Here is a 25,485-nt window from a genome sequence, read left to right as displayed (position 1 = left end):
CGCCAGAATGGCCTTGTGCTCCCCACAACAGAGCCCAGTGTCAGACATCTTGTCGGTCCCTTCCCACTCCCTGTGAGGCGAGTATGTTTCAGGTTGATCTTGCTGGGCCCTGTGGGTGGGTGTAGGTTGTGTGTGACTGCGAGTCCCATCATACTCTTGGCTACACCCCCCTACTCAGCATGCCCATGCTTCCTCCCTCTTGACTCTGCTTCCCTGTGAGGGGGTGTGACAGCAATGGCAAGATGGCTGACTGTGGAATCCTGGTGTCTGTTTGGCTAGCAGTCCCAGCAGGGCCTTGTGCTCCCCACAACAGAGCCCAGTGTCAGACATCTTGTTGGTCCCTTCCCACTCCCTGTGAGGCGAGTATGGTTCAGGTTGATCTCGCTGGGCCTTGTGGGTGGGTGTAGGTTGTCTGTGACTGCGAGTCCCATCATACTCTTGGCTACACCCCCCTTCCCAGCATGCCCATGCTTCCTCCCTCTTGACTCTGCTTCCCTGTGAGGGGGTGTGACAGCAATGGCAAGATGGCTGACTGTGGAATCCTGGTGTTTGTTTGGATAGCAGTCCCAGCATGGCCTTGTGCTTCCCACAACAGAGCCCAGTGTCAGACATCTTGTCGGTCCCTTCCCACTCTCTGTGAGGTGAGTGTGGTTCAGGTTGATCTTGCTGGGCCATGTGAGTGGGTGTAGGTTGTCTGTGACTGCGAGTCCCATCATACTCTTGGCTACACCCCCCTTCCCAGCATGCCCATGTTTCCTCCCTCTTGACTCTGCTTCCCTGTGAGGGGGTGTGACAGCAATAGCAAGATGGCTGACTGTGGAATCCTGGTGTCTGTTTGGCTAGCAGTCCCAGCATGGCCTTGTGCTCCCCACAACAGAGCCCAGTGTCAGACATCTTGTCGGTCTCTTCCCACTCCCTGTGAGGCGAGTATGGTTCAGGTTCATCTTGCTGGGCCATGTGGGTGGGTGTAGGTTCTCTGTGACTGCGAGTCCCATCATACTCTTGGCTACACCCCTTTTCCCAGCATGCCCATGCTTCCTCCCTCTTGACTCTGCTTCCCTGTGAGGGGGTGTGACAGCAATGGCAAGATGGCTGACTGTGAAATCCTGCTACAAGTCCCAAGTGAGCCCCTGTGCTTCACACAGCAGCAGCCAGTACAGGGGATCTTTTGCTGATATATTACAATGAGGAGTGTGTCAAAGCATTGTACCCGGTGAGTTGTGTGGAGTTTGTGTTGGGGGTGTCTCCCCATTTTGATTAGTATGGTCAGGTCTGTCAGTCCTCCTTCCTATCATGACACGTACTTCCATTGTAGGGCGTGTAAGTTGTCTTTCAGGATCTCAGTCAGTGGTGTCCTGCTTCTGATTTGCACACAAGCCCTAACAGGAGCCAGTGTCAGCCATCTTGTCAGTCATTTTCCACTCCCTGTGATGTGGGTATGTTTCAGAGAGGTCTTGATGGGCCAATGAGGAGGGGAGCATTATCTGTGACTACAGGCCCCATCATGCTTTTGGCTACACTCACTTGACCTGCATCCCCACTATTCCTTCCTGACAGTCAGCTGCACTGTGAGGTGGTGTGTTTGTGGTGGCAAACTGTCTTGCTGGATGTATTTGGCTTAGTGCCAGTGGCTTGCTCTATTTGTTTGTAGGTTGGTGCATGTCATGACAAAGTCCCCAGTCACTATGAGAGGGCAGGTATTGTGTTTGTGTGACTGGCATACACATCTTGAGTTGATTATCTATTGGTTAGTGTAGGTTTGCTTGGGGTGCATGGTTTCACTGTCCCCTTGCCAAACAATCTTGGGTTTGTTGTTTGTGTACTCACCAGTCTCTGGGATGTCTGTTAGGCCATGGACGCTCTCTGGTGGTAGGATGTCCCGCACCTTCTCCTCCCAGGTCCTGAAGTAGACTGGTTTGGCAGGAGGGCCACCGCCGGTGCGCTGACTCAAGGCGTGATCTTTCTCGATGAGTTTCTTGACCCTCCTGCGTACGTCATACCACCTGTTCTGGATATCGTCCTTTGTGCGCAACGTTGGTGCTTGCGCGTTCACCTTGTCCACAATCCTCGCCCACATCTTTGTTTTCTGTGAGATGGGGGTCCTTTGAACCAATGTACCAAACAAATCTGGCTCTACTCTGATGATCTTGTCTACCAGCACTTCTAACTCACTATCTGTGAACTTTGGATTCTTCTTTGGGGACATGGTGATGGGTGTGGTGGTGAGGGATGTGTGTGTGAGGGTGCAAGTGATGTTGGTTTGGTGTTTGTTTTGCTGTGTGTATGTGTGTGTGCTTTTGTATGAGGTGCTGATGGTGTGTGAGTTGTGTGATGGGTGAGTTGTGAGTGTGTCTGTGGTTGCTGTGTACTGGTGTTTGCTGCTAGCTGTATCTCCTATTTGCAAGGGATGATGGTAGTGATTGTAGTCCTTTAAATAGTTGTAGTTGTGGGTGTGTCTTTGTCCAATTAATTTGTGTTGGGTATTTATTGGCTTAGTCATTGCTTGTTTGGTCCTTTTTTTGTGTTTTTTCCTTTGTGTTTTGTAGGCATGTAGGAGACGTTCATGTGACGGAAACGGGCGCTGCTGTTGTCTCGTGCGGTGAATAATGCGTCGGTTTTCCAGCCGGATCACTATTTTCCCTCCGGCTCGGTCGTACTGCTTGTATTCCGTACGTGTCAGTTGTAATTCACTCGCGTTGCATCGTACTGCACGGGTTGTAGGGCGCTGGTCCATGTCGGTCAGTATTCGGTCCGGGTCCGTGTCGGTCGGTTCGTTTTGTGGCCGGAATCGGAATCGGCCCCTCATTGTTAGTTTGCTTTCAAGGCAGTAAACATTTGCAGAGTTTAATTTCTGTTGCAGCCCAATAAGAGTAAGATCCATCACCACCAGATTGTCTGCATATATGAGGCAACTAAAGTGCCTACCTCCAACCTTTGGTGAAGCATGCAGGGTCTGGAAAAGGTCTGCAATAAACAGACTGAATAGCAGAGTGCTAAAAGGCACCCCTGTGGTAAGCCATTATAGAAGGTCCTTTGGTGAGATTCTCTCCATATATGATAGGTCAGACTGTAAGATCTACAAAAAGAAGATCAGCTAAAAGAAATACACTAGCAGACCCTAGTAGTGTTGTCGCAGCACATGCTGGAAAGGATAGTGAGCAGGTGAGACCTCCAGTGTTATTCCTAAAGGTGCAACCTAAAAAGAATAGGAGGCAGGCAGCTAAGCAGCCCCTTTTCAGGTCGGAATTGTTAAAGGTTTTTGCTAAAATCAGGTTGAGGGATGTTTCTACAAAGGATTTCCATTGGTTGGCTTTAGGGAGGTTGTGGGGAAGAGATAACAAGAGTAATGTTTATCTCAAACAATACAAAGAATCTTGTGGAGCAGCTTGTACAGTCCTAGTCAGATTCCCAAGCCCATCAAGATCAATCTGGACCCAATTCCCACTATGGAGCTTCATCTCCAGGCCAAAAAAGGCCCTAGGTATCTTCCACTGCTTTAGTTTGCGTCAAAGCCCCTTGCTGTTCAGAAGTCAACGAACGGCAACAGAGGGCATCTACTGACTCCATTGACTTCCTTGCGACTCCCCACAATGTAAAACTGTGATCCATTGTAGAGTGCTTTGGCCAAAAACTGCCTTGCCTCATTGGAATCTGAGCAGTATCAAAGGACCAGGCCGCCAAGTGCTTTGACAAAGTTTGGGCATACAATTTTTGATAAAGTTTGGGCATACAATTTTTGATAAAGTTTGGGCATACAATTTGGGCTTTGACAAAGTTTGGGCATACAATGCGAGATCAGACAGAAGTTAGCTGGTTGATCCATTTCCTCTTTTTATGAATGGGCTTCACTAAAGTCCTCTTCCAAGACTCCAAAAGAAAGCCGTTACCCGTTGGAAAAATCTCATTTCCTTGGTTCTTTTTTTAAATATCACCAAGGGGAGTCCATCAGGGCATCCTGCCATAGAGGCTTTCATGTTACAGATTATATATGACTGAATTACTGCCGTCTGAGCATTAGCTATCATCTCAATATCGCCTTCAGACCTATCCTGAATCAATAATATATTCTCCCTACTTCCACTCCTGTATAAAGTAAAGATAACTATCGTCCAATCTTCTTCACATATTTTAGTGAAGAGAGGATTACAGAGTTCACTAGCCGCCAGAACTGTTTACTATTCTTGTCAGCCATTGTCGCTAACATTGCCTCCCAATTTAGCCTACAGTACTCCCTCTTTCTATGAGCACATAAGTTCCTAAAGGCTGCTTTTGGGTATGCAGACAGAATATTGAGTTGGAAATGTCGACTTACACAAATATCGAGTTGGAAATATTGTGACACAGAAATATCGACAGAAAGAATATCATGGTAAAGAATATCGACTTTAAGGTAAGAACTATTGCTTTTAGAAATATCTAAGGGGCCGATTAGGATGGCGGAAGGACCACCACCGCCGGCCCTGCGGTGGCTGTCCTTCCCCCATCACACAGCGATTTACCCACCACCCAATTATGATGGCGGTGGGCACCATGGCAGACGCAAAGTCCGTCCGGCACTTCACTGCCAAAGGCAATCGTTCTGATTGCCTGGCAGACGGTGCAGGGTGCCTAAAATGGTGGGGGTGCCTAGCAGGCACCGTCCACCAAATTAGGATGTTGGTAAAAAACGGCCACCATGGAAAGGCTGGCGGGGATTGGGTTTGGGGGTCCTTTGCTGGCCCCCCTTGTGTCGGGGGGAGGTGTTGCTGCACTGGGCATTTCCCTGCACTGCCTGCCACGTAGTGCAGGGAAATGCACAGCATCACATTTTAACATTGCATACGGTGCTGCAGCCAGCAGCACCGTCCGCAATGTTAAATGCCCGGAATGCGCCTGCCATACTGACGGGCGCATTGTAGTTGCAGTGGTGGGACGGCCGCATGACTTGCGTGCGGACCCACTCACCGCAAAGATGGCAGGCGAACTCATGTCTGCCCGCCATTGTAATGAGCCCCTAAGTCATTAATATCGTTTGTAAAAGTATTGTTTTTGTTGTTTATTATATGTGTTACATTTTTATTAGTTATCAATTTAAATTTGATTACATTTTGCATTTTTTACTTCCGTAGCGGGTTGTGGGTTTATAGGGGAATAGGGTGGGAAGCAATTCAATTATAATAAATTCATGAATATTTTGTATTTAGTAATATTTATTTAATTTAGATTTTATAGTGTTTACTGTGGGAAGTAATTTATTATTAATTATTTATTAATTGCTTGTTAGTTAATATTAAATATTTAATTGGTAATTAATTATGGTAATCATGTTATTTTTTTAGGAGCAGGTAGTGGGGGTTTTTAAGGGGTAAAGGGTGGAAAGTAATTTAATTATCATAAAATAATGATTTTTTTAAAATGTATTCATATTTATTTAATGTAGACTTTAATAGTGCTAATTGTAGGAAGTAATGTATTATTAAGTAATTATTAATTGGTTGGTAATTATTCTTAGTTAATTAATTGGTAATTAATTATGTTAATTGTGTAATTTTGTAGGAGCGGGTTTTTGGGATTATAGGGGTAAAGGGTGGGAAATAATGTATTTTTAATTAATTAATAAATATTTATTGATTAATGCTAATTCATCAATTCAAATTTAAATATGGTCATTGTGTAGTTAATTTTAGATGTGAGTTGTGGGGTTTATGGTGGTAAAGGGTGGAAAGTAATTTATTTCTAGTTAATTATAAAGTGGTTGTTAATTTAGATACATTTATTATTTTAAAATTAATTAATTAATTTTTGAAATTGTGTAATGATTTTTAGGTGTGGGTTGTGGGGATTATAGGGGTAGAGGGTGGAAATTAATTTATGTTTAATTAAGTAATAAATAGTTGATCATTAATATTAATTCATCAATTGATAATTAATTATGGTAATTTTTTATTTGTTTTAGTGTGTCAGTTTTGGTTTTATAGGTGTAACGTTTAGGGAGTAAATTAATTTGTATCTGTTTTAATTTGTTTTGTAATTAATAATATTTCTTTAATTGATATTTAATTATATTAATTATGGAGGTATATTTTCTCGAAATGTAGATGTGTGTTGTGAATTGTGTGGTGTATAGGGAAGGAAATCAAAAAGATTACATTTATGCAATAATTAATGTTTTTGTTTATAACTAATTTCTAATTAAAAATAGTTATTTGTTATTTGTTTGTAAATTATTTTTAAATGTATTTAATATAACAATTTTAGGTATCTATTTAACATTATATTATGTTTTTATTTTTAAAATATTTTTATATAGTTTCAATTTCATATATTTTTTTAACATTTTGGTGCCGATTCCGATCTGGGTCAGAAAGCTCTCCGACTGAGTCGGATCCGGAGTGTTTTCCGACCGAGCCGGACTCCTACAGTCCGACTGAGTGAGTACGATGCGGCCGCATGCTGCCGGACTCGGTTCGGTCAGACTCCCATAGAAGTCAATGGGAGCCGGTCGAACGATGCGTACATGGGCTCCCCTCGACTGAATGGATACGTCTCACACAAGGGCGCCCCCTACAGTGGGTATGCGTCGGTGCCATCCGCACCGTACATGCCTGTGTTGGAGAGACCCTTGGCTCTCCCCCTGTGTCCGAGTCGTAAGGCTGCGGGTGACGGGGGGTCTGACGCAGACTCCCAAAGGCAGCTTCCCGGAAATTTTGTGAGCCGGAATCTTCGGCTCTATTCGGCTCCCCAACGCGTGCATCATACTGGCTCGGTCGGAATCCGCCTCCATTGCATGGCACGGTTTGCTTACGGACGAGGCGCACAGAGTGGTTCGGACCTGGAAACGATTCGGTCAGCGATTTTCCGTTTCTCGCATCGTACTTGCTCGCTCGTACAGCTGCACGAGTCGGGCGTAGAACACGCATACGGCTCGTACTTTTTTCCGGCCGGATCGCGTTCGGAGCCCTTCCGAGCAAGATCGGAATCGGCCCCTTTGTGTCGGTGATATTTTGTTTGTTTTTAATTTTGAACTGACTGGAGTGGGAACATTCATTTTTACCACTCCACTATCCAACACTTTCCCTAGTGTTGCACTAACTGGAGTGGTAATAGTATTTTCTACCCCTCTGCTATCCAGCACTTTACCTACTGTTGTACACACTGGAGTGGAAATAGTCATTTTTGCCCCTCCGCTATCCAACATATTTCCTACTGTTGCACCAACTGGAGTGGGAATAGTCATCTTTACTCCTCTTCTATCCAACACTTTCCCTACTATTGCACTCATTAGAGTGGGAATAGTAATTGTTACCCCTCCGCTATCCAACACTTTCCCTACTGTTGCACTCTCTGGAGTGAGAATAGTAATTTTTACCCCTCCGCTATCCAACACTTTCCCTATTGTTGCACCCACTGGAGTGAAAATAGTAATTATTACTCCTCCGCTATCCAACACTTTCCCCACTGTTGCACTCACTGGAGTGGAAATAGTAATTTTTACCCCTCCACTATCCAACACTTTCTCTACTGTTGCACTCACTGGAGTGGGAATAGTAATTTTTACCCCTTCGCTATCCAACATTTTACCAGACTTTTAAATACTTTAATGTTTTAATTTATAATATAATGTTTAGATTTTATTTGTATATGTATATGTATATATTTATTTGTAAATATGCATATATGCATATATAAAATTATAAAATAAATAATGTATTCATTGTTCTAAAGTAAATAAATATATATATTACATTTTATACATATATTTTTCAAATTACATTTATTTGTTATATTTGTTAAAATGTATATTAAATCTAATTAATTATTTTAAGTTAATTTTATTATTTAATATATTTAATAATGTTTTTATACACAGAGGGGTCGATTCCGATCCTGGTATTTTTTTCCTGTACGACTCGTGTCCGTATTTTTTACGTACGAATCGTACAAGTCCCGTAGAAACGGCGAAGTACGATTCGTACGTGAAAAATACATACGAATCACCTCGGGAAAAGTCTACGAGACGTCCCCAGACAGTTTTACATACAAATCGTAAAACTGAAGTCCGAGCACGCAAGTACGATCCGTACAGCCCGTCCGAAACCACAAGCGCATGGAAAAGCCTCCGTACGGAGCGAACTTTGTACGAGCCCTACCCCGAGTACACTAGTTCCCGGGGTACGAGGCGAACGCCCCCCCCCCAGCCTCCCACCCCTCCCGCGTACGTCCGCACAGTACCCCCCACCCCGTATGTACGGCGCGTACCCCCCACCCCCGTATGTACGGCGCGTACCCCCCACCCGCATATGTTCGCACCGTACCCCAGGCGTACCCCCACCCGCATATGTTCACATTGTACCCCAGGCGTACCCCCCACCCGCATATGTTCGCACCGTACCCCAGGCGTCTCCCCCACCCGCGTGTGTTCACACCGTACCCCAGGCATACCCCAATCCTCAATCGTCGTGTATGTACATACATATGCGACGATTGGGGTACACCTGGGGTACGGTGCGAACATACGCGGGTGGGGGTACGCCTGGAGTACGGTGCGAACATACACGGGTGGGGGTACGCCTGGGGTACGGTGCGAACATACGCGGGTGGGGGGTACGCGCCCGTACATACGGGGGTGGGGGGTACGCTCCGTACATACATGGGGTGGGGGGTACGTGCTGTATATACGGGGCTGGGGTGGGGGTACAGCGTGTACATATGCAATGTTGGGGTACGCACCATACATGATGACACGTACGATGTGGGTGATGGCGTGTACGTCGCGTAGCGGGCCCCCTTATCCTCGTGCATCGCGGCGTACTTAGCTTTTCTGGCACTTTTATAATATAGCCGTGCGGAGTGCTGTGGGTACGAATCGTACTTGCTGGTCCGTAAAACGCTGTCTGCCTCCGTGCGGACGTCGCATACGCGCTGTCCAGGATCTGAATTGTATGTATTTTTTAGCCGTACAGTGTTTTTTACGATTTGTACAGAAATGGTATTTCTGTACGAATCGTACTTGCTGGTTTGTACGGTGGAATTCCCGGGTACGAGTCGTACGGAGAAAACGCTCCGTATGACCATTTGTACCCGGGTTTTACAGGATCGGAATCGGCACCATAATAAAATAGATATTTTGTACAACTATATTTTTAACATCAATATTTTTTTCTCTATATTTTTGTACTTACCATTATAAATATAACATGGTGATATTTTTGACATCGATGTTTATAACTCGATATTTTTGTATGGGGATAATTTGGGGGTCGATATTCTATCAGTGAACCCTGCTTATGAGGCAATCATTTCCGTTCTTAAATAGTCATTATTTGGGTTTTGCATCCAATAGTGGCGTCTCCTATTTAGCACCCTTCTACCCTCCCGACATTCATCATCAAACTGAGAATTCCTCTTACCTTTTGGATTGTTACTTAGTCTCGAATCCCATTTTACCAGCTTAAATGAGCTAATAGTTTCTTTATTAGCCTACAGTACAAATCCAAAGCATCTTGGCCTACTTCTAAGGGCAAGGGCTCAAAATCCAATGTAGACTGGGCTTGCAATGCATCTTTCATAATCTGGACTCTATTTCTCTTTTGGTAAACCACCTCCAAAAAGGTTGCAACACATGGATGAGGTGGAAGTACCTCTTTAAACTCTAGGATAAGGACAAAATGGTCGCTGGGCCCTATATCTACAGCTCTAATGTTTTTCACTCAGTGAAACTGATGAACTGGAATCATCACATAGTCAAAGGGCAGTTTGCTTTTACCATACTTGAATGATCTCCCAGCCAGAATATCATGTTGACACCTACCATTTACATTGACCAAATTCAATTCCACTAGAGACTGCAAAACCTTCACATCTCCTTCTCTTGGGCTTCCAGAAAAAATAAACTCCAGGATATTTAGGGCTAAGCGCAATTCTTTCGTAGCCTGACCGAGATCTTTAAAAGCTGATTTTTAATTACAATCCCCCTACCACTAACAAGGCATCCAGAAAATCCTCAAACAATTTTCTTACATCGTTGACCAGATTTAGGGGTTCCCACTCAGGGAGAGGAATAAATAGTGTTACATACAAAATTTAAACATATCATTTGCTTAAACCCTCCGTATTTACATACAGGTCAATTAAACAAGCGAGAACCCATAAGCAAGAGGTTTGGAGATTTGTTTCTCCCACAACAGTCTGATACCATGGTGTGTAATCCACCCAGTGATCTTCCTCTTGACAAGGCCCTAGCATTCTAGGCTATGGCAACAAACCCCTCCACTGCAGGGCACTCCAACAGCCCCGTGTCCTGAAGGAACAAGATGGGCTGATTCTTCAAAATCTCTCTATGGTTTTCCATATCCATAAAATTTTCCCTCTGTCGCTCATCAAGGTGCCAGTGATGGAAACTATTCCTACTCCTCAAATCCTGCACTCTGTCATTCGAGAAGGCTTTGGTATCTATCCTTTCTTGAGAACCATCAAATTCCCAAAAGCTGCTCCCAGCACCTGGTCTCTTCTCCTGCTCAGTAGGCCTGGCCAGATAAACCTGATTCTGTTTTAGTTCATCATGTTTGCTTAGAAAAGCGATTAACTGTGTTTCCTTATTTTCTTTACAAAGACAGCTGCCTTTTGACACCAGGGTTGAACGAGCTGCTTCCACAAGATTCTTTATATCATTTAAGATAAACATAACTCTGGTTATCTCTTCCCCCACAAACTCCCTAAAGCCAACCAGTGCCAAATCCTTTGTAGAGACATTCCTCAACCTCTTGATAGTAGCAGAAACCTTTAACAATTCCGACCTGTCGAGGGGAGATATGCGTTGGAAGATACCTAGGGTCTTTTTTGGCCTGGTGATGAAGCTCCATAGTGGAAATGGGTTCAGATTGATCTTGATGGACTCAGGAATCTCACTAGGATTGAACGAGCTACTTCCACAAGATTCTTTGTATTGTTTGAGATAAACATAACTCTGGTTATCTCTTTCCCCGAAACCTCCCTAAGGCCAACCAGTGCCAAATCCTTTGTAGAGACATTCCTCAACCTTTTGATATTAGCAAAAACATTTAACAATTCTGACCTGTTGAGGAGCTGCTTAACTGCCTGCCTCCTATTCTTTTTAGGTTGCACCTTTAGGAATAACACTGGAAGTCTCACCTGCTCACTATCTTTTCCAGCATGTTATGCAACAACACTACTAGAGTCTGCTAGTGTATTTCTTTTAGCTGATCCTCTTTTTGTAGCTCTTACACTCCGACCTATCATATGTGGAGGGAATCTCACCATAGGACCTTCGATGTGTTTAACATTTCTAATTCGCCTAAAATTGTTACAATTTTTCCTCCCAACAGAGTCAATTTTCCCTGTTGTGGATTCCTTTCTTTTCCTCCCCTCTTTCCCCACAGAGTTAACCTTGGTCTCTAAATTTTTCTTACTCAATTGCCCCTCGTTAATGTATTTTTTTTCCAATTTTTCAGTTGTTTCCCTATTTTGGAGACCTTTAGGCTTGGGGAGTTAACATGTTGCTTAAATGGTTGGCTAAGAGGGTCTATACCACGTATCTTCTGCTTATTCTTACAATTTATTTCACCTCTTCTTTTCTGGTGCCTCATTTCTCCCCCCGGCCACATAAAAACACTATTTCTAGATAGAACCCATTTTTACCCAAAACACCTCGCCCTTCACAAAGTTAGTTAGGGACATCTTGATGCACAAATCTCATCACTTGTAACCTCCTTGTGGCAGCATACCTTATCTTGGGGGGTGGACATAACACCAGCTTTCAAAGTACCCCCTTCTATCCCTTCTCTTATGAGGACCTGTTTGGCTTCATCCTTTAATGATTTGCCAATAGTTTCAAGCAGGTTTAGAATCGTAACATTCTGGGTGTTATTCAAAAGTAGAGCTTTTAGCCCACCCTGGAAAGATACTTACATTAGCAGGAGAAGATTCAACATTGGTAAGTCTTGAGCAAAGTCAGAAACATTTCCCAGAGAGTTTATTTCATTTTCACTTTCAAGGTTGGCCTGTTTGGTTTCATCAGGCCCCCTTGTATGGCCAACTGTGAATTCCTAAAATACCGTGTGTTCGGCGATAGAGTTACATTTATGCTGTAGACTGCCAACTTCTTCATCCAGCACTGTACCCACCCCAACTCCCTTCGCAGTTATTGGGGACGATGAACATCTGGTGTATTGCCCCAAGAACCCTGCTTTGGGACTCCAAGGCAATGTCCTCTGCACCTTGGCCAAAACCTTCAGATAGAGAACTTGGAACATCTGCATTGATCTTCTTGCTCCTTAATGGGGAGGCAACATCAAGTTCATCCAACGGATAAACATCTTCCACCATTTAATTTATCTCTGGACACATTGGAGTGGGGATTCAGAAAGGGGGAGATCACACCCCCTGACACCACATTAATTCCCTCCTATCATGAAAGGCTCTTCATTTGCCGCACTAGTCCCAATTTCATTTTCCACATCCACTTCACTTTGACTTTTGAGCTGAATGATCTCCTCCACCGTTTCATTTGGGCCAGATCTTAAGCTTGGACTTCTAGCTTTAAAATGTTTAGTAACAAAGTCTCACAGGGAAGGGGGTAAGCCCACAACGGGCCTAACCGCTTTCCCTCTTCGGCTGAAAGTCTGAGTCTTCTTTGCTTCAGGGGGGAGATATCAGAGACAGTAATGGACATAATGGTCTCTAGCTCAAATACTGGCTCAGACAAATGGTTATTTACTGGCAGACCTAGAGCTATTTGTTGCTCCTGGTTCATCCCTGGTATTAGTGACCTCTTTGGGTGGCCTCTTACTGATGTAGGTGGAGCACCATCACTTGTCTGTGTCCTCACGGCACTGGCCACTTCCCCCTCTTGCTGACTTATGATAGCACTTATAAATAAACCCCCTTCACTACCGGTGAAGGAGTATTGAGAGCTCAGATTTGAACTGATCATATTGCCAACATTTTAATTTGTTCAGTCTGCCTCATGGCGGGCTCCCTGGCCAGAAAGTGGAGCAAATTTTATATTGACAAGTGCCAGCATCCATGTACCCAAGGGGACCTTCTCCTCAGCACTTGCCCGCTCTTTTGCTATATTTTTTCCTACCCCCATTGGATTCATGGGGTCACCTCCCTCAGCTTCTTTTGCTCTTGATCTCAACACCCGTCCTGCCATAGGACTGCTTTTCCCACCAGTACGCACTCATATAACAGTGCGATTAATACAGTGCTGGTTATACTTAATTATACTTATTAGGAGGTGAAAATAGCAAATAAATAATAAAATAGAGAGCAAAAATGAAACCTGTATAGAGGCTTGGACCCTGCTTAAAGCCTGGTTAAAATACTAATTCAATCTAACGAGCTTAAGATGGCAGTAAAATACTGAAGGCACTCCAGAAGTACTTTCAGATTAAAGTGCCTGATAGTTAACTGGTTGGCTAGCCGGCAACAAAAACACAAACTAGCCTCAGCGTGTACCACAAATAGGAAGTGCAATACACAGCCAGGGTCCACTCCAGTACCCCACTCCTCTAAATTCGAGATGTAAATATGCCCAGGAATGTGTGAAGTAGGTGTTTGTAGCATGTAGTGTGTGGCGTGTGGACCCTCCCCCCAAGGTTCAAGCCACACCGGCAAAATGCCGGCCACCTCCATGTCAACGGAGATGACCACAGCCCTAGAGCATCGTCTCTCACCTGCCTCTCGCTGCAACCAACTCCTGAGGCTCCCCCTGAGGCAACTTGATGCTAGGTCTAACACTGGCACAACACCACCATTGCACCTGCGCCCGAGCCTGTGTTCTGTTTTACCCCACAATTCAACCCAGGGGTCGTAGAGCCACGGCTAAGTCCGGGAAGGGTGATGGAGGTTCAAGACACAGGTCTTTGGCACCCTGTGCTCATTGGCACCTCACTCCGACTTCGGCATATCGTGTGACATCAGCACTGCACCACATGTCTCATTCTCAATTGCTCACCGCTCAGATGCGTTAATGCTCCCCGCTCAACTGTGTTTGTCATGGTGGAGCAGGGTTTCCGCATAAAATCAAACCTGCTCAGATTGAATAAAACATGCTCAGTAACATTTATTAACTGTGTACAGTGAAAAATAAACGAGAAAAGCTCAACATGGGAAAATGCTTCTGCATAAGCGCAAACTAAACTACTGAAGTAGGCAGCAAAAATGCTTTTGAATAATGAAAAATAAAGTACTAATGCTGCTTTAGTGCAAATTATTAATAACAGCTGTAATGCAAACATTAACATGGGTTGCGCTGGGATAAATGCAGCCTTTGGCTTGGTGCGTAGATAATTGCATATCAAATGAAAAATACATGTTTGTGTTTTGTTCATTGTAGAAACAAGCATGGGTTTCGATCTGCACGACAGATAAAGGGTTAAAGTCAGCTGCATTGAAAAATTAAATCCTAGAAAATGTGAGCAAGAGGGAAAGAGGAACCTGAATTGTCCTTCGAATCCTGAGTGCCTTCCATGATCCAAATGAAAAGAACAATGTTATGAACATGGAGGGAAGCTTCCTCTGCAGAGGCGCTCAGTGGAAAAGTTATACAAAGTAATAGATTAATAGATAACTGCCACAGAAAAGGAAACCTGGGAAGAAAAGTTGATGTCATATAGATGACTAAAACAAAGAAGTCTTTAAAAGTTATATGTGCGCAGATAGTGGTGTGACAGTACATCCCTTCCTTAACCAATCAAATGTGAAGCATGACCTAAGTTAGATACTTCTGTGGGTTGGTCTTTTGGGTTTTAGGGTATAATTGAGGTGCACGGAGGGAGGGGTTTTCGGACAGACATCTTTGCGACTGTTGGGGTGAGATCGTCACATGTCGTCCGTTTGCTGTTTCTTCCTGAGTTTCCTGAGTTAGGGCCCAATTACGATAGCGTACGGAAAAGCCCTCCGCCCGCCATGGTGCCGGGAAAAATCCCCCCGCATAACCTGCAGCATTTCCGTAGGCCAAACTACGATGCAATGTCCACAAAATCATACCACGGTGGACGGGTGTCACAAAAGACCGCCCACCACGGTGGGAAAAGGAGCAAATCTGACTGCGCCAGTTGAGGAAAGCCATTCAATGGCATGAAAAGACCGCTCCTGCCGTGGCATGATCGCACAGCACATTATGATGAGAATGCGGTGCTGGCGGACCGAGCACTGCGTCCGATCGCCGCACATGCACATAGGCCAAATGAATGGCGGACAGCACAAACTTCACAACTATGCCCGAAGTGTGCCTGTACTCCCTGCCACCCTCAATCACAACACACACGCCACAATGATACACCCCAACTTGCTCCTAGTAAGGAAAGTCATGTGCAGCCTGGAAGAGACATCTGGAGGCCATCACTCATGTGGACAAACCCACATACCACAGTACAAAACCAACCCCTTCCTGGACAAGCATCCTTTGCACACCACAAGCCGAGACAGAGAGACAGGATACCATAGACTCACACTGCACATAATCACATCCACCTATCTTAACACAACACCACTGTCACCCACACACCTCACACACTTCACATATCTCCACCACTACCTTGCATCCAGAACCCCTCATTCATTTGCACCATGCCCCCCAAGACAATGCACAAATACACCGACTCAGAGTACAAAGTGATGGTAGATGAGACAATCAGGGTAGAACCACATTTGTTTGGGCATGTGGTCCAACACACCCCACTAGCGTGCAAGAATCAGATGTGGGCAAGGATCCACAGCAAAGTCAATGCCGTAGGGACCACCACAGGTAGCAGTGGGGCGACATCAAGGGCCCGGTCAAGCATCGGGCCCAGAGAAACCATGCGGCGGCCCAGACAACCGGTGGCAGCCCTCCCATTCCACCACTAACCTACACTGAATGGGAGGAGAAGGTGCTTGCCATAATGCATCCAGAGAGTCTCACACGAATCGAGGGGTGAGTGGAGGCTGGTAAGTACTAACAAATGTCTCCCATCACACAACAATGAACTGTTGTGCAGAACAAGTGAGCCTCAATTGTCAGCCCACATCAAACACATGTGGAATGCATGCTTTCAATATAAATGGATCACAGGGCGAGCATTTCCTCACCCAGCCGCACCTCACAGGTAGGTAGTCAGCTCACGCACCCTGGCCTCCCTCCCAAACATCATGGCCCACCCTCTCCACCCCACAGCCATGTGTTAGCTAACTACGTCGACAGTGCCTCCTAACAGGTAGGTAGCCATCTCACTGGGGAGGGAGTTGTTGAGCCCTGTCAGCAAGGCTTCAACTCCCACAATGCCCTCAGTCTACCCTCACAGACAGCATGGAGCCAATTTACCCCCAAATCCCGCACTTTGTATTCAACTCTGCAACCCCCATAAGTTGTAGGCAGTGCACATACAGCTAATACCATTGAGAGGCCACATAATTCACAGTGTCAGTGATGGAGTCACATGTAACTGCAACGCAAAATACAAGAACGCGATCACAAAAAGCCAATGTGCTATTCCCATTGCTTGAAAGCAGAAAGACTCGGGTCAACACAACACATGCATGGAAACTCTGTCAACCTCACAAACCACAGGAGGTAAGTACAAAAAGCATAACACAAATCATTTAGTTGCTGCATAGTAGTCAGCAAATCATAGAAAAGACACAAATGTCCAAGCATGAACTGAATCGGATGAGCAACAAGTAGGTACCAGAGGACATGTCCTAGGAAATACAACATCTAAAATTCGGATCCAGGAACACAGGAGAGCACTAATCAAGAGGGACACAAGATACCCCATTACTGAACACTACAATAATAAACATAATGGCAGTAATAATTTCTGGTTCTACGGTATCGACCATGTACCTCCAAGTAAGAGGGGGTCGAACCGCGAACTGGCACTCAGGCAATTACAGTCTAAATGGATTTGTCGCTTGCGGGCAAATTACACAAGGTCATAATTCCGACTCCGAGATGCATTTCTTTCTCTAAGCTGTGCCTTGTTAGCATTATCTCCTTTTTGTTCTTGAGACAATTTGGATTTGTAGTGGATGTGTCGCTTGTGGGCCACCTTGCTAGGTCTATATGCTAACACTGAAACTCTCCTAACTGCACCTTCTAATTACTATTCTGTTCTTTCATGTAGGGACATCCATTCAATACCAATTAGTTTTAATTATTGTTTTGAAACATGAAACATTTGTTTTTTGATAGTTTAAATTTTCTTTTTCGGAGATAAATCTTTTTTGTTTTTTGGTGTCTGATTCGGATTGGCTTTTATACTTCAGGGCATTTTATTAACCGACCGCGATATATTGATGACATGATTTTTAGGGCCTCTAGTTCCTTTGGTGGTCTCTCCTTATCAGGCGGAAGGTAGTAGGCTTTTTCTTTTCCTTACTATCATGCAGGCTTGGAATTCCTTGCCCATGCGTGAAAAAATGGAAATGTTTTCTAAATAATGGGGAGAACACATTAATACATGACAAGTTTTCTTTTTCAATATAGCTTGTGGAATGGGACTTACTACACGACGATTACTTAATACTAAATTTTAAAATATACTTTTTATTATATTAGTAACAATTCCCCCTGTTTCTAATGATTTTTTGGACAATAATCTGATCGGTGATACTTGATCATTGAATTGTTTACCATTCTATCATGGCTTCTCCTGTTCTCCCCCCCTCCTTTCCTCTTTTCCTTTTTCTCTTTCTAGACTCTCCAGAGATCGCGAGGCATGCAATTTGCCGGTCGATCACCTGACTGACACTTCCTGTGTTTATTTTTTATATACCGGTGTGGCGCGACATGGATTTTTCATGCGGCAGGAATGAATTAATTTTCTGGCTACCTGACCATACGGGACTTCCTAGGTAAGAGTGCCTCTTTCTTGCTGAGGAACCGCTTGTTCCAATTATCTCCTAACTGCTGAACGGGTCATATTACACCCGCCACCTTAATGGAGTAGACTTAACTTTCAGGTCTGTCTCTCCTTGTTATGTATCCGTTCGGTACGGTGTTCGGTAGCCTTTTATTTTGCACTTTGCACTTTGCACTGAACTTTTGGGCTTGTTTTCCGTTTTTAGTTCTTTCATTTGTTGGTGGCAATTATAAGATGGTGGTTACGATACTGGCACCCTCATATCACCTTTTGAACAGATATTAGTGTTTCAACACTATATATATGTATCGCGCTCTGCGTAGTTTATCTATTATTCAGAGACGGGTAATTTTTCCGTTTTTGGGTAGCATCTAAAAGATGGGAGTTGCGATGTGTGCACTCTCATATTACCTCTTGAACATATATTAGTTGCATCTAAAATATGGTATACATGTGAACATATATCAGTTGTTCTTTAAATATTGTACACATGTGTCACGCCTCACGCATATTATTTGTTATTTTGGAGATGGTACTAGTGGATTTTTTAATTATGTTATTACTTTCTACAGAATTGGGGAACCCTTCTAACTCTGCTCGTATTATGGAGCGTAAAAATGAATTGTACTAAGCAGACAAACTCGTCCTCTCTGAAATTTTGTGCCATATTTTTAGCCGTCCTAGTTTAATACTCCTACAGTGGGTAAGTGTATCTCAGATTGTTATTCTATGAATGTGCGATATTTTTTAAGGCCTAATTGATTTTATAATATTTACGATTAGATCTTCTTGTTTCTCTTATTACATTATTGACGGATTAGTTTTAGAAACTGTATGTGGCTCCCAATTTTTTTATTGAGATTTTAAAATGTACAAATCAGCCTTTGATTTTTGGAGTTTGCTCTTGAAAAGGGTAATTATACCTACTATATGATTCTTTATTTAGGCGCTGTTAGCCTTTTTAGATACCTCTTGTATCTAGGACTACTTAGTGTTTGTCCTTTGCTGTCTCATGCTTAGTTTGCGTTTACAAACAACTGCTTATTACGTCTTTATATTAGACTTATGATTTTGGGAACCTCCCATGAATACGGGATGATACCTAAGTGCCTTTTGCTTTTGAACTAAACAAAATACGCATTTTTGTGGTGAGTGCTATTTTTTCCTCAGCGATATTCTCATGACTAGTTTCTTTGAGTAATTCTCTTTTCTCTATATTTGCATTCTTCTCTTTTTTACCTTTTCTTTACACTCACATTCTTTCTCACTTTCTTTGTTTCTTTCTCTCCCCTCCCCCCTCTTCTGTTATATACATTTTTCGGGTGTACTTGTCGTGTGAAACACTTAAAAAAGGACAATTGTAGATTCATTACTATTTTCCTTCTTTTTCCTTTTTTCCTGCTTTCTCTGGTCTTTCTTTTATTTAATAATCAATGAAGATATGCCCTTCTAGCAATTACCCATAGTACTGGCGCTCGTTACATTTCTAGACAAACAAAGATACACGTTTGTTTTTTAATGTTTTATAAATGTAAAACAAATTTTCTTTGCAAATGTCTTTATGTGTCAATTGTTTATGATTTGATTGTGCGCTGCTTGATCCCTGTACCTATATTTGTTGTATGTATTATACTTGGTGTAATGTATGTTGCTTTATATGTTGTATATGTTATTTATTTGTTGTTATGTCACTTGTCTACAGCCTTGAAGAAGTTCCAGTGTGGAACGAAACACGTTGGCTGGTTTTTTATCTCTTCACATTAGAAAAAATTAAAAAGGAAACATTAAGGACTTCTGTTTGACTTGGACTATCTATATCTAGTGCACCTTCCTCTTTGTTTTTAACATCTATACATATGATTTTGTCTCTTCAGCCATGACACATAGCTAACCTCCACATCACCTTCGACTGCTGACAAACTATTATGAATGCATAGCAATGCCAAGCCAAAAAGTAAGGCCATCTCAAATGAAATGGGCGAAACATGAACATCAAAATTGTGCTGTGTACTGAACATGCTGACAATATAACCTCTCTCCAACAGGTGACTCTCCTGCAACAGCAGGCACCCGTGCCAAGGGCGATCCCAGCCACTCTCCCCACAGGAAAGTGAACCCTTGGATGCAGACTCCCTGGTCTTTTAGGATGAGAAGGACCGGCCTTGCCCCTCCAGCGTGCCCAGGACAGCTCAGTCTCTGACCCTCACTGTCCCCACCACCACTACTCCCACACCAGCTGCACCGCCAATGCACATCCCTGCAGCAACGACCTGTGTGGCAGCCACCTCCACCATCACCACTGCTGTCTCCAACACTGTCCCTGTGCCAGCACTGATATGAAATAGTAAAGATGGAAAGGATTTGGTGAATCCACTACAATTGCCCAAAGAGATTGCTGTGGTCAAATGTCCAGCACGTAAATCAGGAAATGATTATGTGACTAGTGGAAACAGATACGCTGACCAAGTAGCTCATTTCTGTGCACGGAATATAGTTTCAATTAACAAAGGATCAGAAAAGAAAAATACAGATTGACACATGGGATGAAGTTAGACAGTTGCAGGAAGAAGCTACTGAGGAAGAGAAAACACTTTTGAACAAACGAGGTTGCAAAAAGAGGCCTGAAGATGAAATATGGGTGTATACAGATGACAGAGTAGTGATGCCAGATTGTTTACTGTTGCAGAGGGCTAGTGTTTACCATGGAATTACACATGTAGGGAGAAATACTATGATTAGACTCTTCAAACAGTCATGGTATAACCTCAAGTTTAGGGTCATTGCAGACAGTCTGTGCCAAAGATGTGTAACATGCCAGCAGCAGAATCCAGGGAGGAAAACAGTTGTTAGTTGGGGCAGAATTGGAAAGGCGGCTGGACTATTCAAGAGGTTGCAAGACGATTTCATTGAGCTCCCTCCTTATAATGGACTAAAATATGTGTTGGTTTTTTGTCTGTTTTCTCTTTGGGTAGAAGCATATCCAACAAGAAGGAGCGATAGTTTAACAGTTGCTAAAGTGCGTTTGAGAGAGATCATTCCTGGATTTGGATTTCCAGTCTCTTTAGAAACAGATGGAGGTACTCATTTTAATAATGATATAATTTGGATGATTTGCGCAGCATTACAAATTGAGCAAAAACTACATTGTGCCTATCGACCAGATGCCTCAGGTGTGGTTGAGCAAATTAATGGCACTATTAAATCTAGACTGTCTAAGGTCCACAACACTTAAATGGCCAGATGCTTTACCCCTGGTATTGATAAGTTTAAGAAGCATTCCTGATAAAAAGACCGGATTATACCCACACGAAGTGATCATGGGGTGAGCAATGAGACAGCCGATTGTACCAGCAAATCAACTAATGAATATTACTGATAATCTAGTGTTTGGTTATTGGAAAGTATTGGCTGATGTGGTGTGTTCTGTGTCTCATCAGGTTGGAAAAATTGCTACCACAACACAGCACGAGCAAGCACATGATTTAAGTCCAGGTGAGTGGATCCTGGTGAAGAAACATGTGAGAAAGTTGTGCTTGGAACCTAGATGGCATGGGCCTAATCAGATCATACTGGTAACGACAACAGCAGTAAAGTGTGGTGGCTTGCCAAATTGGATACACGCATGTCATACAAAAAGAGTCCCAAGTCCACTTGAAAGACAAGAAAAAGAAGAACAGCAACTGCTGGCAAGACAATAAGAGCCAGAAGCAGTAGAACGTGAAGCCACAGTATCTGAAGCTGAAGATTCTGAAAGTTTGGAAAACGTGCTTGGACAGGAGAAAAGTCAAATAAAGAGGGCACCAGATACCGGGTCTCATAAGACTGCTGTTGAAAGTGACAATGAAGAAGTGTTGAATGGAAATCAAGAGCAAGTACGACAACAAGAAAAAGAACTGAGTAAGAGAACTTGCGATCTTGACAATGGAGCAGAAGCAGCAGTACAGGCTAAAAGAGTGAGAAAAGGTGATGTGTTGCCAAAAGGAGTGAAAAGACTGAAATACACTCTGAAACAGAAATCACCAGAGACAATAGGAGAAGTATCAGATCAGGTTCAACAAAGTGAATCAAAAGAGGAAACAGTTAGAAAACAAGAAGAATAAGGGTTCCAAATAAAAAGTACACAGCTCCGGAATGGATATATATATATATATACAGCTAGAAGAAGTTGAAGATTCAGACCAGATCAAACAAGACGTTGGTAAAAAGCAAAGTGAAGGAGACAGTTTTGAACCACCTTAAAAGAGCTGTGTAAAATTAAGGTGAAAAGGAAGTAAAGGAAAATGCATTGAAAAGATTGAAGAAGAAATCTGAAGAACAAGAAGACTAAATAAAAAAAGAAAAAAATAGTGGGTAAAGAAGAAAGCCATAAAGTCATGAAGTGTGAGGATACACTACATTGGATAGATTTTGAAGATTTTTAGACTTTAGATTTTAATAGATTAGATTTTTGAGTTAGATATTTGAGTTTATTTTCTTTAAAAAATAATTTAGTTTTTTAGATTTATTATACATTTTCCATTAGAAATGGCAGAAAAAGCAGAGACTGGACATCAAAATCGTAGTTTTAAATGTAGATGTATTAACGTTTGCTTATTTAGTATTCTACTACTAATGATGTTATAGTTAATGCTAATTCTTATCGTGCCTGTTTTAATGGTAACTAATCACCAGAATAACACTAATACTAATGGTGTGATGAGTGAAAAAGTAGATACTAAAAATCTTAAAGATGTTCCAAATACTTATATTGTGATGGAAGATGACAGTATCTATCATCATGATAAACCAATTAATGATTTTTCGTTAAATGTATTCACAAAATGTGTGTATGTGTATGTAGATATAATGGATGCAAGAGATTGTTATGTGTGCATGCAATTACCGTCGTTTGTTTCAGAGGGGGTTACTTACCATCACCTAACTTTAACGTATGGCGTGTCTTGTAATGTACTAACAAGCCTCTTTTACGAGACAGGGAGAGTGCAATATTTCTATTTGAATATGGATTTAGTGTTTTCAGAAGTTCTTAGTAGAAAGAACATCAATCAGATAAATATTGCTAGAAATGCATAATACATGGGAGAATTTTTTCATACTGCACAGACACTGGACACAGTATATGCACATAGACACAATCTTAAATGTAGCGTACGGTTTGAAGAGATAGAATTTATTAACATGGTAGAAGATAGAAGACAGGAGTTTCAAAGAAAAGGTGCTGAGCAAAAGTCTCATGTACCTCCATGGGCTTTCAGAGAAAGAGATTACAAGAAAGGCGTGACTTACCGAGCAATGACTCTAGATTGACATCATAGAGGGAAACTTTGCTTGCTTAGACAAAAGACTGATAACAGTAATTATTTCATTGGTTTTAGTGAATGGGGTCATACCTTTTTAAATCATGGGAGGTGTAGGAGAGTAGGATCTGCTTCACATGGGGACCCCCACTTTTTGTTTTTGTTTCACTGTTTTTCGACCTTAGTCTGGATGTGGCCCTGCTAATCAGTACCCCTGCCTAGCTGCTTCCTCTCTAAAATGGTCTCCATGTACATTAGGTACATTTCTAATTGGATTCTGGAGTGCCTTATAAGCCCCAAGTATATGGAATATTGTGTACCTAGGGCATAGGTACCTCAAAAGCCTACCAGGCCAAATTGTTAAAAGTTTTAAGAAATAGAAAAACATTTAGGAAGGACACAGGTTTGCAATTCTTAATTAGTTTCTGGGAGATAAATATATATATATATATATTTTTCTTCTTCTCTCTTTCCCCTATCTTTTCATATAAGAAGGATCTTCTCCTGCGCCACATAGCACCGATGAAACGCGAAACAGAGAATAAAAGAGGAGTATAAGTGTTACATTTAAGTATTCTGAGGGCCTCATTATGATGTCTAAACCCCAAATTTCTGCAAAGTTGAACAAGCCATCGTTGCCGTATGGATTTATACTTTGTTCAGAAGAAGAGAACATGGGATTCAGTCTCTTCCTTAGCCCCACAGGCCGGACATTCTACTGTCTTATTGACCGACCATTTATAGGAGAAAACCCTAAGCGGGAGTGTGCCATATCTAAATTGCAAGTAAAGTTTTCTCACTGCACTGGGTAGAATCTCATCTAAGAACGGCTCCACTCTATATTCATCTGTTATATTAAAAAAGTGGAGGGTAAGTGAGCCCAAGCCGGAATTGCTTGAGGGTATCCGTGATTCTATTCATGCGATACAAATTGACCAAATCAGCACGTGACAGCTCAGCACAAGATACTGCAGGATTGGACCAAAGACCTGATAAACCCAGTCTCATACTTTCTTATTTTATAAAAGCAAACCAGGGCAAATTCTCAGTCCCAGGAAGGCCCAGTAACTCTTCAGTTTCAGCTCTAAAATGTGTCAGCTCAGGGGTAACCCAAAGTCTGCGCCAATAGGTTAGGGGCCGTAGAGCCACTTCTTCTTCTATGGGTCTAATACCCATGTCCATTCTCATGGGGATAAGAGGGGTACTGGATGGAAGGGCCAGCAGTGATCTTAAGAATAGATTTTCAGTCTTACTGATACCTTCTACCGAGGAATGTCCCCACAATTCTGCCCCATATAAAATTACTCCCCGTGCTTGTACTTTACATATTTCTATAATGGAAGCAACTGGCTTAGAGGTGGATTCCCTGTGGAGTTTTACAATACCACCAGTGGTCTGCGCAAGTCTGAGTTTAGCCTTAGCCAGTTGTGGGCCCCGATCCATTCTATCGGTGAGGGTGATACTCAAGTATTCAAATACAGTTACCCTGTCCAAAGCTATGCCGTTCAGGCAGAGATTGGCACATCTGGTCTTTGGTGGATTACAGACCATAAACTTAGTCTTTTGTGTATTAATCTCCAACCCCCTTTTATAACAAAAATTGACAAAGCTGTCCAGGGCACATTGGATTCCCATTGGCGATTTTGACAATAGGAGAGTATCGTCAGCAAACATTAATGCCACCACCTGATCGTTTTTTAGCTTTGGGGCATCGATATCTTTGACCCCCTTGAGGTGGGCAATCAGTGCATTAACAAAAAGACAGAATAAGGTGGGTGCCTGGACACATCCCTGTCTTACTCCTCTATTGACTGGGAATTTAGATGTTAAGCCTCTCCATTTACCACTCCTCACTTGGGCAAAGTTATCCGAGTGAAGTCTCCTAATGATGTTAAGGAGATATGCAGGGATCCCCATATCCTCCAATACAGCCCATAGTATTTGACGGGGTAACAAGTCAAAGGCATTTTTAAGGTCAACAAAAATTAAGTAGAGGCTGCCACCCTCTACTCTCACAGTTTTCCAGTACATAAGTTGGAGCCTTAGTAACTGGTCGACAGTGGATATCTTTTCCCTAAAACCAGCCTGATAGGGGCTCAGGATCAGTTGTTCCTCCATCCAGATCTGAAGTTGATCGAGAACGATACATGCAAATAGTTTTTGACTTACATCGATCAGGCTGATCGGACGGTAATTAGCCGGGAGTAATGGGGATCCTTTCTTGAACACTGGTATAATCTCAGCTCCCACCCAGGTATCAGGTAATGTAGAACCCTGGAGTATAGCGTTAAACAATAAACAGAGATATGGAACCCATATCTCTGTTTGGTCCTTATAAAGAT

The sequence above is a fragment of the Triturus cristatus genome, chromosome 5_1, assembly GCF_964204655.1.
Source record: "Triturus cristatus chromosome 5_1, aTriCri1.1, whole genome shotgun sequence".
Lineage (NCBI taxonomy): Eukaryota > Metazoa > Chordata > Amphibia > Caudata > Salamandridae > Triturus > Triturus cristatus.
Note: the sequence above shows the minus strand (reverse complement) of the source record.